At 39.3% G+C, this 22,162-nt stretch overlaps 1 long non-coding RNA gene across 1 annotated transcript in view; it reads right to left on the reverse strand.

Moving 5' to 3' along the window:
* LOC148125294 (uncharacterized) overlaps positions 1 to 22,162 on the reverse strand; it is an 83,516-nt gene that overhangs the window by 24,586 nt on the left and 36,768 nt on the right. Inside the window, exon 2 of the long non-coding RNA XR_015744415.1 lies at positions 18,233 to 18,404. This is a non-coding gene — a long non-coding RNA (uncharacterized LOC148125294). The remainder of the gene's footprint in view (positions 1 to 18,232; positions 18,405 to 22,162) is intronic.

Raw genomic sequence — 22,162 nt, forward strand, 5'->3', positions numbered from 1 at the left:
AATCCTACTTTCTTCAGTCATACCTCACCTTTTCCTCTATAGACAATTGCATTCCACTCACCCACCACCACCCAAAAGCTGCTATTAGGTATCTGAACACATTAGTAAAGTGAAACAGGAGACTTGGAGAAAGAATTGTAACAATTCTGAACTTGAACTGAACATGTGTGGCTGAACCCAAGCCATCTAATCTAATCCAATGTTGTCTTTGTTTAACTGATTGTGCCAACATTTAAATCCTTAAAACATAGATATCATCATTCTAGGCTGATAATTTCAAAACTTCAAAATTGCAGAGCATATATTTGCATGTATCTGACTTTTTAAATTTCTTCTACTTTAGACAATTAACAAAAATTCCAAGACAGTTATAGAACTGAGCCCTGATCTGAGTTACTATCTCTCTCTCTCTCTCTCTCTCTCTTTTCCCCCTTCTCTTTATGAACAGGGAGATGTTCCATGATGCCATAGTAGCTATGCTGGTGATACAGATATATGGAATCATTACCATTGTTGAACCTGCTTCTTTGATCAATGCTTTCATAGATCTCAACTAAATTTTCACTAACAACAGATGCCTTGGGGCTGTCTCAAATAGCCATGCATAGTAATCAGATGCCTGTGCCTATCTTTCAAATTTTGTTTGCTTTATATTCTTAAAAAATGAAACATTCATGTGCTTTGTAAAAGATAATTCTAAGGCATATGTTGAAGTTCCTTAAAATATGTTCCTGGAAGCAGAAAAGTTTCCTGTATTTTTATCTTATATCTAAAATTACCTTCTAAATAAAACTTTATACAGTGGTGCTATCCGCCACTTAGTAAATGAACGGTCATATCTGTTATAAAAATAACTAGCATACTAGCGTTATCTGTTATTTATATGACAAGAACCACATTACAAATAAACCATGCTGCCTTCTAATCTAGAGTAAATAATTTCTTACCTATAAGATGAATTCTATTTAAAGAATGATTAATTACAACCAAAATTATATACCATAATGCATCAATTGATCATTAAATCTATTCTCACTGAGCACTTATCTCATGAACAGAAGTGACAAAGTATTACTGGTAAACAATTACTAGAAAGTTCTAATATGTTCCAAATCAAGTAATTCATTAGACCCTTGCCAGCTGTGCTCTTCTACAGTTTTAGTCATCATGCAGCCACCAATGTATTATGGTTAAGGAAACATTGAACTCAACCACAATAGTTTGAAATACACCAAGTTTGAACTTATAAAAATAGTCATATTTTTCCCAGAAAGTTCTTGAGCTTTAACGAAATAAAGGTTAGTGATGGGTACTATTATAAAGATATATTTTTATAAATATGAAAATATTGGAACATGTAGTTGGGATGCGTGTGAAAATCTGTGATTTCTTACTTTGTCTAAGGGAAAAGTACATCATGCAATACTTTTTTTTGGTATAATTGCCACATTTTCCTTCCTTCCTTCCTTCCTTCCTTCCTTCCTTCCTTCCTTCCTTCCTTCCTTCCTTCCTTCCTGCCTGCCTGCCTGCCTGCCTGCCTGCCTGCCTGCCTTCCTTCCTTCCTTCCTTCCTTCCTTCCTTCCTTTGTCTCTCCCTTCTGTCTGTCTCCCTCATATTAAGGCTGGGTGTTGCTGCTGTTTTCAGTCATGTTAACAGAAAGCAAGCATAAAGCAAAAAAAACAACAACCCACTACTGCTAGTAAGTACTGAGACTCATATCTAAGAAAGGCTTTGAAAAATTTCCCAAATTCATCTGTACATAAATAGGATAGATAATTTTGAGAGACCATTTGCATTTCTACCATACGAACACCTGCATTGCACAGTTCTGGATCAGAATATGTTTAAGAAGTGTGGATTTGCTTCCTCCTTTCTCTATTATTATTTCTTAATGGAAGATATGATGCTGATATATCTCTGAGGCATCTGCTTCATTTAAAATCAACCCTTCATGTGACCTAAATCAAATGGGTTTGATATTAGACTGTAGCTGTCATGTTTAACATGCTACATTTTAGATGCAGGCAAAACTTCAATTTCTGAAAGTCATCATTTAATATTAAATAATATATCCAATCTTTTTAAATTGAAGGAATAACCTTCACCATGTAACACAAACTGTATTTAATGAATACAGTTTCTTGGAATTTATAATAGTGATCAACTATCAGCAGGACTTACAATTCTTACATTGAGAAAGATAGCAAAATATTCAAACAACTGAACTACCTTCTTGCATTTGTATTTGAATCTTTTAATAGTCAGGTTTTGCTTTTCTGTTACTTAAATTTGGAAAGAAAAAAATGAATTCTTAGTTGTAGTTCTGGCTTTGCTTTCTTTTAACCTTATATCTAACACTCTTATTAGTCTATGTTATATTCTTATTATATTATTAGCATTTATTGAAGAATACTTAGATCTATATACTGTTTCACCATGCTTTACAGTCCTCTATAAGCAGTTTACAGAGTCTGCATATTGGCCCCCAACAATCTGGGTCCCCATTTTACTGACCTTGGAAGTATGAAGGCTGAGACAACCTTGAGCTAGTAAGACCTGAACTGCCAAACTGCTGGCAGTCGGCAGTCAGCAGAAGTAGCCTGCAGTACTGCATTCTAACCACTGCACCACCATGGCTCTTGGAACAGTCAAATATTTCTAAATGTCTTGTTAGCAAGGAACTGCCAAGACAAAAGTAGAAAGGAATATCATTTGTTGCTTATCAGTATTGTTGATATACAGTGGAGGACAAGTAACTTTCAAATAGCTTGAGAATTTCACATATTTTGTTGTTGTCTCAGACTATAACATGGCAATAAGAGAACTGAAATTTGTAGCCTCCTTTGTAGGGTTCCTGATACCATTTTTCTCTGAAATTTGGAAGAACCAGCTTCAGAAATCAACAGGAAAGCACAGTGAAAATACAATGTTACAATTTCAACATAAATTATTGCAGGCATGACATCCGCTGTGGGAAATCCCATGATATCAACAGAAACCTTAACTGATTTATCATTCCCTGCTGAAGCAATCAGTCTCCTTCTCTACTTCAACTGCTCAAAATTCTTCTTAAAAAAACAGTGTGGGGGGGGGGGGAGATCCCTAATTGGCAGTGATATATCCCTGAGTTATTTGTTAATATATTCCCTTAGAGCATATGAAAAAGAAACTCACAGAAGTTTTAATTTATACAGGGATTAAAACACAGAAATAACCAAAGTTCCAAAAAGTAATGGCAAAAATTATATGTAATGAGCCTGAATCAATCCACCACTGAATGAAAAAAATCTCTCCTATTGAAGTTCATGAACTATAATCTGTCATGCTGGCCCAGTGCAAGTGGATATATGGATTCTTTTTGTTTTCCAGTCTAAGATTGAGGGGAAATCACTTCCCAAGGTCACCTGGCAGGATAAGGAAGAATAAGACTTGGATCTTAACCACTGCATCACATTGGCTTTAAAATATACATGCTCATTAAAATAATGACTGCTATTTTGCAGACGATGAGAGTGGAAGGAAATTAAGAGAGAAGAAATGCCATATTTATTTTTCTTATACCCTCAGGCTTATAATAATAATAAAGATATCACAGCAAGAAAAAATATATTAGGAAAATGGAATTGGCTCAGATGAAACTCAATGTTTCAGAGTTTTATAATGTCCAATTGGGACAGACTGCTTGCAATTTAACCACAAGCCTTGAAAGAAATAGATTGGCAAACTTGCCTTCCTCAAAAGAGCTGCAATTATTGGAGATTATTGGTTTTACAGCATTGGCCCTTAGTCTTCTGTGGCTATTTGTAATCTGCCTACTTCTGGTCACTTGCCAGCCATGTAGAACAGTCAATTTCATTCCTCCCCTGCCCCATTGCTCTTTTTCATAAGTCAATTGGTTCTGATGGTCTCTCTGAGGTAGAATGGGTAACATGAGTAGTGACCCAAAGCGAGCAATTAAAGCAGCAAATTTCCATGACCTCTGCCTTTCCCATGGCTTGTTATGTGTCTCCATGCTTGGTTAAGTAATTCATATATTAAAATAATCAAAGGTAATTATTGTTGACATGCTCTGAAAACTAATGTTTTCTTTTTTTCCCATTTTACTAATGTTGAAGATAATTTATATCTTAGAGGAATTATTTTACAAGTCTGGTATGTGGCATTTTCTCCCTTTTGCTGATGATCTTCCTGCTACGTTCTTATAATAAGCATTAAAATTTAAGTATACTGGTTCTTGGCAATTGTCTTGGGCTCATATTCATGATAACTGCTAACTCCCCAGGTCATACACAGCTTAATTGAAAATCTTCCTCACACTGAAGTCAACTTCAGGATTATCATTCTGTCACTGTGTTATCAAGAGACTTAAGTGTTAATAGAGATTCTTCATTAGGATTTCCACTCTCTACCTTAGTTTCTCACATTGCTCAATTGCTTTGAGATTTTTCTATTCCACAGCTGAAGGCCTTAAAAGAAAAAAAACAGAGAATTTTCATTAAAGAAGTATAGAAAGCGATCAATATCTGCCTTTCCCATTTATTATCCCCCCAATGTATTTTGCAAGAAACAAGCAACCATTCTCAGTCCTTTCTTTTCCTTCCTTTCCTTTCCCTTCCCTTCCCTTCCCTTTCCTTTTATCATCTATATTCAAGGGCATTAATTCTAGAGCAAAATTTCAAAAGGTGAAATAATTTCCAAAGCTCTTTCTAATAGCTGTCATTGAATGGCAAAATCTATTGTGTGGAGAGCCAATTACAGACTGAAATTATATATTTATCAGCATTTTAAAGTGCAGACCTCCAAGATTACAGCTAAAGTAAATTGGTGTCTCTTGGGTCCAGAACAAACAAATAGAAAAGGGCAATAAATGTGCTGAAACCAATTTCTTGTCAGGATTGCACTTTTGGTCAATATCAGCATGTGCTGGTACTCTGCAATTTTATCAACTTAAAAATTGTTCATTGCTATCATTGTAAAAGCAACATGTGATTATTATTATTTGTTTATTTGGCCAATGACTGGCAACATGAAATAAAAAAGAATAAAAGACAACAATTACAATCAGGATTGACAGAGAAAAATGGGTACAATTATATATTGACAACTATAAAATTGTTTTTAACTAGATTTTCCTTATTATCATTGCAGCAGCACAAAATTTGCTAATTGCACAAATGGTAGATGGGTTTATATCCTGGAGAAGATAGTTTGCATAGAAATTATCTGATCTCCCTAGAAATCTCTCTAATAGAGGGAGAATATAGGTTGATCTGATGTCTCCGTAGAATTTGCTGCACAATAAGACATGCAAGATATCTTCAACTTACCCATAGCCACATGTACACAATAAGAAGATTTTATCATACCTGTTCTGCAGACATGCTGAGGAGTAGACATTTAATATGGCTCTAAAATGCTATTCTACTCTTAGGAAACATTTGATCAACATATGCTTATGTAATCAGTTTTTTTGTGTGTGTGTGTGCGGGGGGAAGATAATACCCAACAAATGTTAACCACCTTGTAAGCTGATAGCTGTGGAGACTGAGGAAAAGATGATGACTAGATTTCAAGGGTGCTGAGGGGTTATAAGCTATGTTAAACTTACTAACTGTGATTGAGAATAAATAATGTTAACTGAAATATTAGGCAGGCCTGCTAACACACATAATGTGTTTTATATTTTATAGCAATAGCACCTAGACTTACAGTGTTATTTATAATGCTCTACAGTTCTCTATAAGAGATTTACAGAGTCAGCATATTGTACCCAACAATCTGGGTCCTCATTTCACTGACCTTGGAAGGATAGAAGGCTAAGTCAACCTTGAGCCTTGTAAGATTCAAACTGCTGGTAATCGGCAGTCAGCAGAAGTAGCCTGCAGTACTGCATTCTAACCACTGCGCTTATAACTCTTTTAAGTCATATACTTAGATTTTCAGTCTGACTTGTCCAATTTATGACTAGTATATAACCAAAAAAAAAGGATCAACTTGCTTTGTTCATGAAAACACCACTGTATGAAATACTAGCCCTCACATTATCAGATAGCTACTGAGCTCATTGCATTTTAGCCTCTTTTTTTCTAAAGCTGATAAGCCTCGGTCATACTGAGTTACACACATTTGCTATATATAATCTTATACAAAGACCAATGTATTAGTGCCATTGAATGGTGAAAAATTATGCAGTGTATTATGTTTTTTTTCCTATATTACTTTTAGAATAATGTAAAAAAATATTTGGTAGAATGAGAGGCATCATATTATATTAGGCATCCAGCCACTTTTTTTAGTCATTGGATAGAATGCATAGAATTGAAAGAAGAATAATGGTACTATCTAAAGTTCCTATGCAATTTGTTTAGGTGATTGAAAACTTTCCATGTTTGGGAATTGTGCTTACTTTCTGCTTTGGATTGCTAAAATGTTTATCTTAAATTTCTAATCAGGCTTTCATTTATCTTACACAGTTGACCTTTGCAAGCAGGGAAGGATGATGAAGTAAGTGCAGCCCTTTTGGCAACTGTGATTAGCTCCTTTCTCCTTCCCTCTTCCCTCTTTTTTTCTTCTCCTTTCATTCAAGAATTATTGAAGATATTTTTATACAATAAACTAATGAGAAGAAATGGACCATTTTTCTCTCTGGATCCATATAAATAATAATAGTAATTTGCTGTTTAAAAAGTGTAGGAATGTCAGAGAGGACTTTTCTGACTATGACAGATGTTGTGAATTTTTGTTGGTTTTTATTTTGCAGTATTTTTCTGATGCATTTGCTTTTGCCTCTAAAAAAATTACTGAAGTATTTGTAGATTTCAAACAGAGAAGGTTATTCCTTTTTTATTTTCTGTGTTTATTAATAATTCTAAATGATGTTTTCCTTGTAGCCTGGGTTTTAAAAGGCTATGGTCTGTTTCTCAACCTAGGTGTTATCTGAAACATGCTTGTTTGCTTTTAAATGGGGATGAAAATTGCTTTCCTACAGAGCATTTATAAAAGAGATGAATGTGAATGATCATTCTAAATGTACAAGGGGCATGATTCTTATAATTAATTTTTTCCTAGGTAATTGGAAAAAATATATAAGGTTTTTTAATATATATTTAACATTATCATTCAATGGTGCATTAGTAAATCAAAGTTTCTGACTCTGGAGCACATTAGTTCAAATGGAACTATTTTATAAATATAGGCTTTGGAAAACTCTTGAGATACCTAAGCCAGTAACCTATTTTTATAAAAGGTTTGTGGAAGAGGTGGTATTCAGCAAGTTCTGACCAGTTCTGAAGAACCAATAGCGGAAATTTTGAGTAGTTTGGAGAACCGGCAAATACCACCTCTGGCTGGCCACGCCCCTATGTATTGTCTACCTCCCGAGTCCCAGCGGATAAGCTGGATCTTCTTTTTCCCTGTACAGGAGAACAGAGCTGGAAAGCAGGTGAGTGGGGTGGAGGGAATGGGATTTTGCAGTAACCTTCCCTTGCCACGCCAACAAGCCACGCCCATCAAGCTATGTCCACCAAGCCATGCCCACAGAACCAGTAGTAAAAAATTTTGAAACCCACCACTGTTTTGTGGCAAACATAATCACACACACACACACACACACACACACACGCACACACACACTGTTTGGAAAAATTAGCTGGAAGGTTCTATTTTTAATGCCTTAATCATTTATTTTAAAACGAAATTAATACATCATAACTGTTTGTCTAAATTTATTTCATGTATTTTGTACACCACAGAAAATGGTTAATAAAACTGCATATAGTTGTTCTATTGTTAGGTGCCTTTGGAACTTGGAACATCAACCTTAACACACTAAATTAAAGTAACATCTATTTTGTTACATTATTGGTATTTTTAAGACTGAAATTCATATAATTCTTAATATGACTTTATGTTGTTTTCATAGCTAGTTAGCTGTATCCCCAAGATTTGGAATGTAACAAAATAATTAGGATAGTACATTTTTCATGCTTGTAGAATTGCCAAAATAAGTATTATATAAGATTGAAAAGAAAAAAGGTACACCCATTGCAACAATGTGTGTAACCTGGTAAATTTTGGCCCTTGTTTCATTTTAATTGACAGAGGACCAAGGAAGGTGACTTTGATCAATCTGGTCATTTTTTTGTGGATTTTGCTTTGTCCATGGAAAAAATAATCTAGTCCTTTTCCCTCTGAGGGGAGTACATTTATATATTTTTATTGTTTTGTTACATTTTATATGTCCATATTTTTCTTCTTTTTGGAAGGGGAATAATTAGATGTGATAAAACAAGAAAAAAATAAGATAAAGTATTGTCATGATTTTTAATGAGGAAAGAGTCCATTTATGGCGTTTAACATGGAAGAATAATAGTAAAATAGGAGCTTGATATGAAGAAATATAGTTATTCTGTGTAGAAGAACTGAATCATCTTCTTTTCAATCTAAAATTATCCAATTAACATAAAATATGGGCAATGAAGCATACTTAAGTGAAAAAAAATTCATTCCAGCTCATAGCTAAATAATAATTTTCATAGAGTTAGGTTATGGCTAACAGGTTGTACAGTTAAAATCAGGATTACATACAGTATATTCAGAAAGGAAAAGTGCTAACTATTATAGTTTCCACAATCTTAGTACCAGTTGCTGGGTACTAAGGGAACATGAGTAGGAGACAACCACTGGATTAATGTGTTGTCTTATATAAGTAGTAAGTATATGTAAAAATGTGTCATGTTTGTGCAATATAGAGGTTACATCAGCTTCTTTTTATTTTATTGACACGTACAATTTGTTTGGAGATGACCAAACTTCTATCTGTATTGCTAATGACAACAAATTTTATTTACAAGAATACCACTATGTGCCCACTAGTCCAAAAAGGACTAGTTCAAAAAAGACTAGTTGGCATATATTTTTGAACTCATGACTGGAAGAGCATTGCATCCCTCATTTTTTCCTCGTCCAGCAAATCACACTAAGCTCTTCTGGTGCAGTCTATTTCCTGCTCTGGACTACTTTGAAAAGCTGACTATATTCTAAGTCAGGGGTGTCAAACTCGCAAGGTCACATTGTCATCAGATGATGTATTGCGACTTTCCCCCCCTCACTAAACCGGGGTTGGGCGTGGCTAGCATGTGATGCATCTGGCATGTGGGCAGCAAGTTTGATACCCCTGGTCAAAGTCATTCCATGTGATCAGTATGTTTATTTTTTTGGGGGGGGGGGTTGGTTTTCCCTCAGAGGGTAGTCTTAGCTAGTTAATTATCTGAAATGGATAACCTGGATGAAGACTATTTATCAATGTACTTGATGTCTGTATCAAATGTGAAAGTAACTTGAGGCAGCTTATACTACACATAGCAATAATGTATTTTAAAAATGAAACAAATTTAATTAAACAGCACATGAAAAAAAAATCATCCTAAACTTTGACCTAAGTTGTAAACTTTCAACATAGCTTAATATGATTTATTTTTTATTTTTTTTATTTTATTTGGTTTGTCAATTGCTTATAAGTTAATAAGTATAAGTAAAAACATAGTTATGAATACATAGATACATATAAGAAAAATAAAAGAAACAATAGGACAGGGACGGTAGGCACACTGGTGCACTTATGCATGCCCTCTACCCTCTTAGGAAAGGGGTGAGGTCAATAGTAGACAGTCTAAAGTTAAAGCTTTTGGGGGGTTTGGGAAAGAAACCACAGAGTCAGGTAGAGTATTCCAGACATTGATCACTCTATTGCTGGTCGTATTTCCTGCAATCAAGTTTGGTGCGATTAACCTTGAGTTTGTATCTATTGTTTGCTCTTGTATTGTTATGGTTGAAGCTGAAGTATTCATTGACAGGTAGGACATCGCATGTATGATTTTATATACTATACTTAGATCGGACTGAAGACAGCATAGTTCTAGGTTTTCTAGGTCTAGAATTTCAAGTCTGGTGGCATAAGGTATTCTGCAATGAGTAGAGGAGTGGAGAACTCTACTTGTGAAATATTTCTCGACTTTCTCAACTGTGTTAATATCAGATACATAATGTGGGTTCCAGACTGATGAGCTGTATTCGAGTATTGGTCTAGCAAATGTTTTGTATGCTCTCATTATTAGTGTAATATTACCAGAGAAAAAGCTACGTAAGATTAGGTTAACAACTCTTAATGCCTTTTTGGCTATGTAGTTACAGTGGGCTCTAGCACTTAGATCATTAGAGATGAGTACTCCAAGGTCCTTGACAGAGTTTGGATCATCAACAAGGTCTTGACTATTCAGCCTGTATTTTATTTTATTGATGGTGTGCATGCCACTGCAGAAAAGGTAGGATCATGTGTAGCTGTCAGAAGGCATTCAGTTGTTTTTGGTCTTCTATGTCATAATTGTTTGGGGGTGCCCTACAAGATATTTATGACTTATGGCAATTGCCAGGACAAATCAATGCAATTTCTTGCCAGCAATTGCCTTCTTTTTGAGATACTGGGGTTAAAGTTACCTAGCCTTTAAACTCACTGTTTCCCAGTTTTAACCTGGTGCTTTAACAATTATGGCAAACTGGCTCTCACACTTAATAATTTAATAGATTAATCGCCTGAAAACTGAAAGGATTTTTTTCAGGTGGTGTTATCTTTACCTGCAGGATGCCTGAATGCAGGTAGGCATTTGGAGAGGCTCCTTTCTTGTCCCTACGTGGTTTATTCACTCACAGGAATTGAACCACCGACCTGCTGACATCAGCGGTGCGCAGGCCCAGCGTCTTACCATGTAAGCCATCGTGGCCTCCCATATTATAGAAAGGGCTATTTTTAGACAACCATGATATAAATTTATTTCAAGAAATAATCTGATTGAAGCATTAGTATTTGTCATATTTTTTTCAATAATGTAGAAAAATTAATAAAATTTGTTTAGTGGATTATAGTGGAGAGAGAAACTACTAATGTAAAGGGGATTACTTGGAAGGAACACATAGGCATCCTTTATTAATTCATCTTAATTATCTGCATTGTATTTTATTAAATAGGTAACCCATGACAGAAAATTTTTTAATGCTTGCATATTCTTGTCTAGTCATTTATTTTCTAACTTCAGATTTTTACTAAAGCAGACATTTTAACAATTTGACAATGGTGTCTCAAGTTAAGCTATGCCAAGCTGTAGACATCATTTATGTCTTATACACATATTCTGGTAGATGCAGCACAATAAAGCTATCACAAAACACACTATGTAGAAAGATGAAACTATAGCCATATTCACAGAATGTCCCAGGCAGTGTAAATTGTGTATTTATATAAAAATGGCAATATTTTTGAATACTGTGGAATTAAGTTTGTACCAGTGTGCTGAAGGACATGTAGAACAAGTTACTCAAGTAAAGAGATAATAAGGAATTACATGAGGATGATAAAGAAATGCAAAATTCCCGAAACATAGAAATTATATTTGAGAAATTTGAAGATTTTTTTTCAGCACCTTTGTGTATTCTTTAGCAAATTGTAGAGGGTCAGCACTGCACTAGAATATAAGAGAAAAGCAAATATAGTCTTATCTTTAAAAAGGGAAAAAATAGAACTCATGAAACTGCATCTCAGATTGACACTGATACTTGGAAAATATTATTAAACTGTCCGTTTGTGAACATTTTATAAAAAAGAATGCATTGCTTCATAGTAGTCAGCATGGGTTTATTCAAAGTTTTGCAGCGATAATTCAGCACCAGAAAAATAAACACAGATGGCTGATACTTCATTTAACATCTTTATAAACATAATAAGTAGATTTTACAAACAAGTTGTAGATTTCTCCAACATGGAGCACACTCAAACACAAGTAACAAGTTGCAAGTAACTGTTGCAAGTAACTTCAGCAGCAACTTGGGAGCTCAGAAACAGACATCAGTTTCACTTTAGTTCAGCAGGCAAGCAAGATACACAGCAAAGGAGAGAAGCAGTTTCATCTTTAATAGACAGTAAACATAGCTCAACATAGCTTCAGAGCTGCAGAGCTTAACATAGAGCCATGCCTAGGCTACTTTTTGTTTCAGTTTCCAACCTAGGCTAATTCTAGTTTCAGATTCCGAAACAGTCCTTGTTATGTCTTTGGGACTGGTTGGAGTCCCCAACCAGGTCTGCTGTTTGAGCGGGAGCACCAGCCGCTCCCATTGGCTGGCACCATTTGACAGCCGGCTATAAAAGGCGGCTGTCGAGCAGTGCCAGCCCCGTTGCCGCCAGCTAGCCTGCCTAGCGAGAAGGCAGACGTGGCAACCCTTTATTCATTGCAATAAAGCCTTTTACGTTTCACTCTGGTTCAGCCTCGTTCCTCCGCCGCTCTACAACACTGGCGACGAGGGCGGGATGTGATCAGAGGCTACCAGTAGTGCGATTCCGAAGAGCTGAAGCCACATAGAGCGAGCCACGGGCGCTGAAGCCGCTGATGCTCACAAAGAGCGCGAAATTCAAAAAGCCTCCGGGTTTGAGCTGTAGTCATTAGAGCGAAGTCACGGGTGCTGAAGCCGCAGCCGCCGGCGCTCACAAAGGGCGCGAAATTCAAAAAAAGCCTCCGTAGCCGGAGAGACAGACACCGCCTGATAAGCGCAGCCGCAAGCGCTCTTTTAAGAGCGCGAATTTTGAATCAAGACTGAAGGGACGAGCCCTGCCGTTTCCAAAATGAATGCCAATCCGACATTCCCGCCATTCAAGCCAGCCGAGGAAACGTGGGACTCATACAAAAACCGTTTCAGCTACTTCCTCGATGCCATCGGTTTAGCAGATGCTGCTGAGCACAGGAAAAAATCCTATTTCCTCAGCTACTGTGGGGCTGCGGTTTTTGACACCGCTACAGCACTAGTTGCTCCTCGCGCTATCAGGAGCATTCCGTGGGATGAACTCCAAGAGATCCTCTCCAACCACTACTCACCTAAGCCATCCCAGATAGCCAGGAGATATGCTTTCCGAACCAGAAAACAGGCTGAGGGAGAGTCAATTAATGAGTATGTGGCAGCTCTGAGGACAGCTGCCTTACAGTGTGGTTTCAGAGACTACCTAGAAGACATGTTATTAGACCAGATCATCTGTGGGGTTAGAGACCTTAGGCTTCAAAGACGTTTGCTAGCAAAAAAGGACTTAAACCTAGCTTTAGCCGTGGAGGAAGCCCAAGCTGCTGAGCTCTCTGCCCAATCAGCAGCTGAAATTCAAGGAACTCCTGTAAAACCCAGCAGTTCCACCATCCATTCAGAGGAAGTTTTCCTTGAAGAAGACCCCATAGACTCAACAGACATTAACCGCCTTAAGCAACAAAACCCTTCACAGGTAGGAGCAGGACAGAGAAACAACTTCGCCCCCAAGCAACCTCCCATTTGCCTAGCTTGCGGAGGCTCCCACTCTAGGGCATCCTGCAGGTTTAAGAACGCCATCTGCCTGAATTGTCAAAAGAAAGGCCACCTCGCTAGAATCTGCCTAGCAGGGCGAACCTTTCCTCAAAGACCTCCACCACCTAATACTTTCCAAAGGCAAGTGGAGGACTGCTATATCTGCTACCACGCTAACCAAACTTCCCAGACTCCTAATAAAATCAGTATTTCTGTTTCTTTAGAAGGTAAGCCCTGCAGGATGGAAGTAGACACGGGATCTGCACTTTCAATCATCTCCTGGGAAACCCTAAAGAAGATTCATCCCAGATTTGCGAAGAAGAAGCTGCAGAGATGCCACCTGACACTGCGGGACTACCAGGGCAAGAACATTCCTGTCCTCAGGAAAGGCAAGATTTTAGTTCAATTCCAAGCCTTTAAAGGCCGTTTGCCTTTGTGGTTGTTAATGGTGCCCTCCCCAGTCTGTTGGGGCTAGATTGGTTCCCCTTCCTCGGCCTTAGTGTAACTGGGATCCATGCTGTCTCAACTTCTGACGTAGACGCCCTATTCTCAGATTACTCTGATGTTTTTAGCAGCGAGCTGGGTTGTTATTCTGGCACCCCCATCTCCTTCTCTGTGGACCCCCAGGCAATTCCTCTTCGCCTTAAGCCACGCAGAGTGCCTTTCGCCATCCGTCCCAAGTTAGATTTAGAATTAGATAAGTTACTAAAGCAAGGGGTGTTAGAACCAACTGACTTTGCCAAATGGGAGACCCCCATAGTAACTCCACTCAAGAAAGATGGCAGTTTAAGAATCTGCGCAGACTATAAGACCACCCTCAATCGTTATCTACAGGTCAGCGCCTACCCTGTCCCTGTTATTCAACACCTGTTACACACCTTCGAACCCGGCTCCATCTTTGCCAAATTAGATATGTCCCAGGCATACCAACAGTTCCCTGTGGATGATCAGACAGCTGAGTTACAAACCATAGTCACACATAGAGGGGCATTCAAGTGCAAACGCCTCCAATTCGGCGTAAGTGTAGCCCCGGGTATATTCCAATCCCTCATGGAAAGGATTCTCCAAGGTCTCCCGGGGGTTGTCCCTTACTTCGATGACATTTTAGTCTCAGCAATTGACAGACCTCAGCTCATTCAGAGGGTCAGAGCAGTCCTAGAGAAGTTTAGGCAGCATGGCCTCAAACTTAAAAGGGAGAAGTGCGCCATTGCCACTAGGCAAGTGGACTTTCTGGGGTATAGGATAGATGCCTCTGGCATTCACCCAGTCGAATCCAAAGTAAAGGCTATCCATGAGGCGCCTACACCAACTAACAAGACGGAGCTCCAAGCCTTTCTGGGGCTACTAAACTTTTACGCCTCATTTCTCCCGCACAAAGCATCTATTGCTGAACCCTTACACAGACTGTTAGACAAAGAATCCCCCTGGCATTGGGGACCCAAAGAAGCCCATGCCTTCAAGTCAGTCAAATCCTTACTCACATCTGATGCAGTCTTAATCCAATTTGATCAATGACTTCCCCTGGTCCTAGCTGCTGATGCATCCCCCTTTGGGATTGGGGCTGTTCTGAGCCACAGGCTTCCCAACGGTTCCGAGGCACCAATCGCTTTCTTCTCTAGGACCTTCTCTACTGCAGAAAGGAACTACAGCCAAATTGATAAGGAGGCCTTGGCTGCAGTAGCTGCAGTAAAAAATTTTCATGAATTTTTGTTTGGGCACCATTTTGAGCTTATAACCGACCATAAACCACTCCTGGGGCTGTTATCAGGGGATAAGCAAACCCCACAGGTACTATCACCTAGAATGACCAGGTGGACTTTGTTCCTGGCCGCTTATTCATTCAAGTTGGAAAAAACCCTGGAAAAAACTTGAGTCACGCCGATGCCCTTAGTCGCTGCCCCCTACCAGTCCCAGTCGAAGACCCAGCACCTGTTCATGCCATTTTTGAAGTTAACGAACTTAAATTGCCGGTTACAGCCGAGGACATTGCTGCGCACTCAAAAAAAGACAGAATAGTTGCCCAAGTTATGGACTGGGTGGGAAGTGGGTGGCCGGAAACACAATACACCACTGACTTTGCTCCTTTCAAAACCCGTAAGCAGGAATTGTCGAAACTACAAGGATGTCTGTTGTGGGGGACAAGGGAAGTCATCCCAGCCACTCTTCGTGTACCCATCCTGAAGGTACTTCATGAGGGCCACCCGGGCATCATAAGGATGAAGGCTCTGGCCCGCAGCTACGTTTGGTCGCCCGGCATGGATGCCCAAATCTCCAACTGGGTAAGCTCATGCCAACCTTGCCAAGAAACCAGGGCTGCCCCACCAGCAGCCACGCCTACCAAGTGGGCACATCGACCTGGCTGGACCAGTACATGGCAGGACCTTCTTGGTTGTAGTAGACTCTTATTCCAAATGGATAGACTTGGCCCTACTACCCTCGACAACCACTCAAGCAATTGTTAAGGCCCTGACCCGCTTCTTCGTTACCCATGGGCTCCCTGACACACTGGTGTCTGACAATGGCCCCCAGTTCACGTCATGTGAGTTTAGCATGTACGTTGCCAACTTGGGCATCAGACACATCCTTACAGCCCCCTTTCACCCCGCTAGTAACGGGATGGCTGAGAGGGCAGTCAGGTCAGCAAAAGAGGCACTTGCCAGGTTTGGCCAGGAAAACTGGCACTCCAAACTGTCACGTTACCTCCTGAGCCAACATACGATGCCATGCACCGCTACAAATAAATCCCCTGCCGAGCTCTTGATGGGGAGACGCCTTAGGACCACCCTGGACAGGTTGCACCCCCACTACTGCCCGGACACCCCTTTAGGATCTGACAGTTTGGTCAGGGATTTTGCCTTGCATGACCTGGTGTATGCCAGGAATTATGCAGGGGATCCTCTGTGGGTACCAGGTCAAGTTGTGTCAGTCACAGGTCCTAGATCCTACAGGGTCCTCCTGGAAGACGGACGCCTGTGGCGTAGGCACGTGGACCAGCTCAGAAGGCGATGGAGAAGCACAACTGATACCAACCCAGCCCAACCTCCTAGCACCGAGGACTCCCTGCCGGTACCAGCCTACCCAGTCGGGAGCTCCCTGCAGGATCCGATCTACCCCATCGACCAGGAGAGTTTGCTGGAGGGCCCGAGCTGTCAACAAGGGACACCGAACCAACAGCCAAGCGAACCTGTCTGCCGGCCGGACCAAGCGACTCGCCAAGGTCAGCCCGAACATGGGGACTTACCTAATTCACAGAGCACCACACCTGACCGAACCCACTTCCCAACAACCTCCGAGATGATTCCTGGGGGCAAGGACTTGACGCCAGCCAGCAGCTTGCCCGGGTTGCGACGTTCTGGCCGCCAGCGCAGACAACCAACTTACCTGAAGGACTACGCATGCTCCCAGCTGGGGGAAAGGAGTGTTATGTCTTTGGGACTGGTTGGAGTCCCCAACCAGGTCCGCTGTTTGAGCGGGAGCACCAGCCGCTCCCATTGGCTGGCACCGTTTGACAGCCGGCTATAAAAGGCGGCTGTCGAGCAGTGCCAGCCCCGTTGCTGCCAGCTAGCCTGCCTAGCGAGAAGGCAGACGCGGCAACCCTTTATTCATTGCAATAAAGCCTTTTACGTTTCACTCTGGTTCAGCCTCGTTCCTCCGCCGCTCTACAACAGTCCTCATTGGCTGACTTAGTTGCTATGCCTATTCATTGGCTGACATTGTTACCATGCTCTATTCCAGTTCATGAATATACTCTGACAGGGTTTTTCAAGTAATGAAAAGTTAGTCCAATCTTCTATGAAAGATTGTGAGAAGACTGATAAATAGGAGAAACTACAGACATGAACAATAAACAGATGGATTATGAGTTAGTTGATTCCTATCTCGTAAATAGTGTAGCAGCTGAATACCACTTAGAAAAATCCCCAAAAGTAGAACATTCAAAGCAATTCCTCCTTAATGAGCTTAGTAATAAAAGCTGGCAAAAAGTTACGGTAATAATATCTAAGATTCTATACCTTGCCTTTGAAGTTTTTTTTTCTATTAAAACATTTTGTTGGAAGTCTATGCAATTCTTGCTTCCATCACTGTGTTCTGTGGTATGACAAGTTTTATAACAGGATACACACACACACACACACACACACACACACACACCCTGCCTAAAAAAATCAAAGTCCCTGTGCTGGGCTGAAATTTTAGGGTTCCATTCTTAATACTGTTCTGTACAACATATTTATAACTTAAATGTGCTGTTAAAAGCATTACTGCTGACTTTGCAGATTATCATGAAGACACAAAAAGCTGGACAAATGGACAGAAACAAACAAGATGAAGCTAATATTTTGTAAAGTTCTAAATTTGTGTAGGAAAAATTGAAGGCATTATAGAATTAGTAGGATCTTGAACCTGAACGTGAGCCAATAATGTGACAGCCTCAAACAAATGACAATAACCACAAAATCGAAATCTCTAAGCTGTATCAAAAGAACCACAGTGTTAAAATGTCATTATTCATTGTATTTTGCATTTGTTGGATCATACATAGATTGCTGGGTCCACTACTGAACACTACATCTTAGGAAAGATATTAGCAAATGGAGTGTGATCAGGATGGCAACCAACAAGCTAAGTGGGAGGGAAAGGGAGACCAAAAATTGGCATTTGGGGATATTTGTACTCTAAAGAGTAGCTAGTGGAGGGGAGGGCTGTTTTCAAGATTCTGAGTATCATGTAGATGGACAGAATTATTCAGCATTGTTATAGAATATGAAGGACAAGAAATAATGGATTAAAATAGAAGGAAACAGATTTTATATCAAGAAAAATATCCTAATGGTAAAATATGTTCAATAGTGGAACAGATTACCTTGGCTGGACTCTTCTTCTGAAGCTGAATATTATCTTTCAGAATGTAGCTACAGGGGAATCCTTTGTTACTTTAGGGTTTCAACTGGGTGGGACATCAGATCTTTTTTAATAATATTCTCTGATTTTAGGAAATTCAGGTATCATGGTAATGAAATTTCATCAACATAATGCTATAGAAAAAAAGGTGAAAAGTATAGAAATATGCATGTGATAAAAGAAAATGCATATAAGAATACCACATCCTAAAAATGAAGTGCAAAAGCACTATGAACTATAAATAAAATATTCAAAATAAATTATAAAATACTGCGAAATAAGTATTTTTCCAGGAGACTAACATTTTTTTTCAAATAATGGAGGAATGTGACAAATTAAATTTAACATAAGATTAAGAACTGAAAAAAATGTAGTAAGTCACTACTGGGATTATTCATTCTTCTTTACAGTTCATTCTGTATGATCATTCTGACAAAGATTCTTTTATTAAGCAGTTCTCTGGATGAAATAACTTTGAATCTATGTTGTAAGTTCCGTACAAATAAAGGTAACAAATATTGCTTCTTTAGCATATACATGCAGTAAAGTTATTTATTTTATATAACTTACATTATAACTATTTGCCAAGTGATATTAGACTTTGTAGAAGTAAATGTAACAATTTAAATTGAAGAATTGGTGAAATTAACTTTCCTGTTTAAAGGAGAAAATCCGTTTTTGTTTTTTGTTTTGGTCTGTAACCATGACTTCCGGATACATGGACCTTCAAAACTGCTCTGGGGATTTTTCATTACTCTTAACAGCGTGTTTCTCAAACCTATAAAATTTCAAGTGGTAGAAGAATTCTGGAAGTTGAAGTACACAAACCTTAATCCTGCCAGTATTGAGAACACTGTTTTCTCTCTCTCTGTTTCTGAGGAGGAAGGGAAACAGATAAGAAGAACATTCTGTCATGCTAGTGCAACATTGGATTTCATTTCATTTTTTCCCTCAGAATGTTAAAGTACATGTCCTCTGTCAAAGCAATCTATTTCTGAGTCAATGTTCTGCTTCATATACCAAACAGTGTGAAGAAGCGCTGCAGAAGCACCAAAGAAAGAGTAACGGAATATCATAAGGGAATTAAAGTACCTTAAATGAGATTCTGGTCCAAAGAAGTTAAGCTTTACATATAAAGTAAGGCTTCCCTTTCTGCTTGGTCATTTTCAGAGGACTGCTTTTAAAAAGAGGATGAATATATTTACTTTTCCATGCATAGTAGAAGTCCTCATTTATCCAGAAAGTCAAAAGTCAATAAAGCAAACAACAAATCCTTGTTGATTTTAACTTTTCTGGCCAAGTTTTGTATGTGCCTAGTATAGAAATCATATTATATCTATTTCTTTCTGTCCAGAAAAGCTGTTTTATCGGCCCTTAAATCAGCCTTCAATACTTGCAGCGGGCAGCATTATCCACTATACTACAGGCAATAGGCTTATATTTGACCTAGGAAGGTAAACCTAACTATTCTTTTATACATACATACATACATACATACATACATGTGTAGTGTGTAGATAGATAGATAGATAGATAACTTCTGTACATTAAAACATTGCACACAGCTTCAGATTTACTTCCTTAGCCTGCACATGACCATTAGACCCAGGAGATGTCATGGATTGAGTAAAATGTGATGAAACTCACTTAACAACGCTCTTGCTTAGAAACCAAAATTTTGGGCTCAATTGTGGTCATAAGTGAAAGACTATCTGCCTTCTTCTGCATGGCAGCCTTGTCCTAGTAAACTCCTCTGCCAATTTTCCTCTCTGTTAGAGGCACCAAAATAATCCAGATTCCAGATGAGATAAGGTCTTCTGCTGGAGCAGGGAGTTGGACTAGATGGCCTCCAAGGTCCCTTCTAACACTGCTATTCTATGATTCTGTAAGGATTTCCTGGTGAAGCAGGGGGTTGGACTAGAACAGGGGTCTTCAAACTTGACAGCTTTAAATCTTGTGGACTTCAACTCCCAGAATTCCTCCTCCAGTCATGTTAGCTAAGGCGGTTGAATTCTACAAATCTTAAACTTGCCAAGTTTGAAAATCCTTGGACTAGAAGACGACCTCTGAGATCCCTTCCAGCCCTAGATTCCTGTACTATTTCAAAGAGTCTTCTGAAGCCAGGATTTGTGTCCTTCCTTCCTCTCCTTTTTTTCTCCCTCCCTCCATCCCTCCCTCTTTCCATGTATCTATCTATCCATCCATTCATTCATATATCTCATTCACTTTTTCCTCCCTCCTGCTCCCTTCCTTCCTTTCTTTCTTTCTTTCTTTCTTTCTTTCTTTCTTTCTTTCTTTCTTTCTTTCTTTCTTTCTTTCTTTCTTTCTTTCTTTCTTTCTCTCCCTTCCTTCCATCCCATCTTTCTTTGTTTATCCCTTTCTCTTTCTTTCTCCCTTTTTTCTTTCCCTTTTCTTTCTTTCTTGTTTCTTCCTTCTCTCTTTCTTTCTCTCTCTCTCTCTTTCCCTCTCTCCCTTTTCCTCTCCCTTTCTCTCTCTTTTTTTCCCTCTCTCTTTCTCTTTCTCTCTTTCCCTCTCTCTTTCTCTTTCTCTCTTTGTCTTTCTATCCCTTCCCTTTCTCCTTCCCTCTCTCCTTCTAAAGCTAGGAGAGGAAACACACCTGAAACAAACATACACACACACTTCCAAGTGCCCACCTGAAACAAACACACACACACACATTTTCAAGTGCCACTCCTTACGAGGGTTCTTCCTGGCCAGTCTCCAGTCCCATGTTGGAAAAGTCAGCAGGCAAGGCTCCAAGTCCAACAAAGGGGCTGCAGGTTGGACTTCCTCCCCTCCTGCTTTTGGGAAAAGGAAAGGGCTGGAAACTTCAAGCGAGGCTCGTGCTGCAGCGTCGTACCCCGCCCCCAGCAGCTCTGGGCTAGGGAAAGATTTGGCTTTCCCAACTGCTTGAAATGTTACTTTTATCCCACAGCTGGTGACAGAGGAAAAGGCAAGCCAGCCAGAGCTGTTGCCACTTGGCTCCCTGCCAGCCCACATCTCATCCCCTACCCAGATTCTCCAGCATCTTGTGGGGCTTGCCTGCCAAGAGGCATGAGGGAGCAACAAGAAAGCACGAGGCTATTCTGCCTGCATCACCCCTCTGCCAGCCACCCGTCCCTCACCGAACAAGCATTTTGGCAATTGTTGGGAGGCAGGGGAGCTTCATTTGTTCAACTTCTACCTATTCACCATTAGGCACCACAAAAAAAGGAGGAGGTTAATATGGCCTGACAAGAAAAGAGAGCAGCGAGGAAATTAGCACTCTCTAAATACTGTTTAACTCTTTCCTCATCAATATTCTCGTGTGTGTATAGTTTCCCATAATAGTCTCATATGATTTCCTTCTTCTCTTTAGTACCATAGCAAACTTGGCCTTGGTCATCTATTAATTGCAATATTTTCCTTGATTCTTTCTTCTTTCTCAATTTATATGCTAACCATCTACCTGGTTTATTTGCATCTTCAAAGTAGTTCTGTTTAGCACCTCTGATTTTCTGTGCTAATTCTTCTTTTTCTATTAGACCCATTTTATGTTTAATTATATCCATTTTTAACTTAATGTCCTTTTTCTGTGGCATTTTCTGTAGCTCTTTTTCAAGTCCTTTATACTCATCCTCTAATGCCTTAGAGGCTAGTCTTTTCATGGTATTTCTTTTCCTTGTGTAGTTGATTATCAAGCCTCTAGCATATACCTTCATTGTATCCCATACGTTCTGGATTGATGTATCTTCTTTTTTTTGTTTTCTCTAAAGAAGAAAGCCAGTTCTTTCTCGATCCACTGTGTGAAGTCTTTTTCCTTTAATATAGTATTATTTAGCGTCCATCTAGATCTTCTTCTTTGTCCTTTCCATTTAATTGTCATTGGATTGTGATCTGCCGAAGTACTTAT

Source organism: Pseudonaja textilis, chromosome 7 (assembly GCF_049901715.1).
Source record: "Pseudonaja textilis isolate UNSWEBS1 chromosome 7, rPseTex1.2, whole genome shotgun sequence".
Lineage (NCBI taxonomy): Eukaryota > Metazoa > Chordata > Lepidosauria > Squamata > Elapidae > Pseudonaja > Pseudonaja textilis.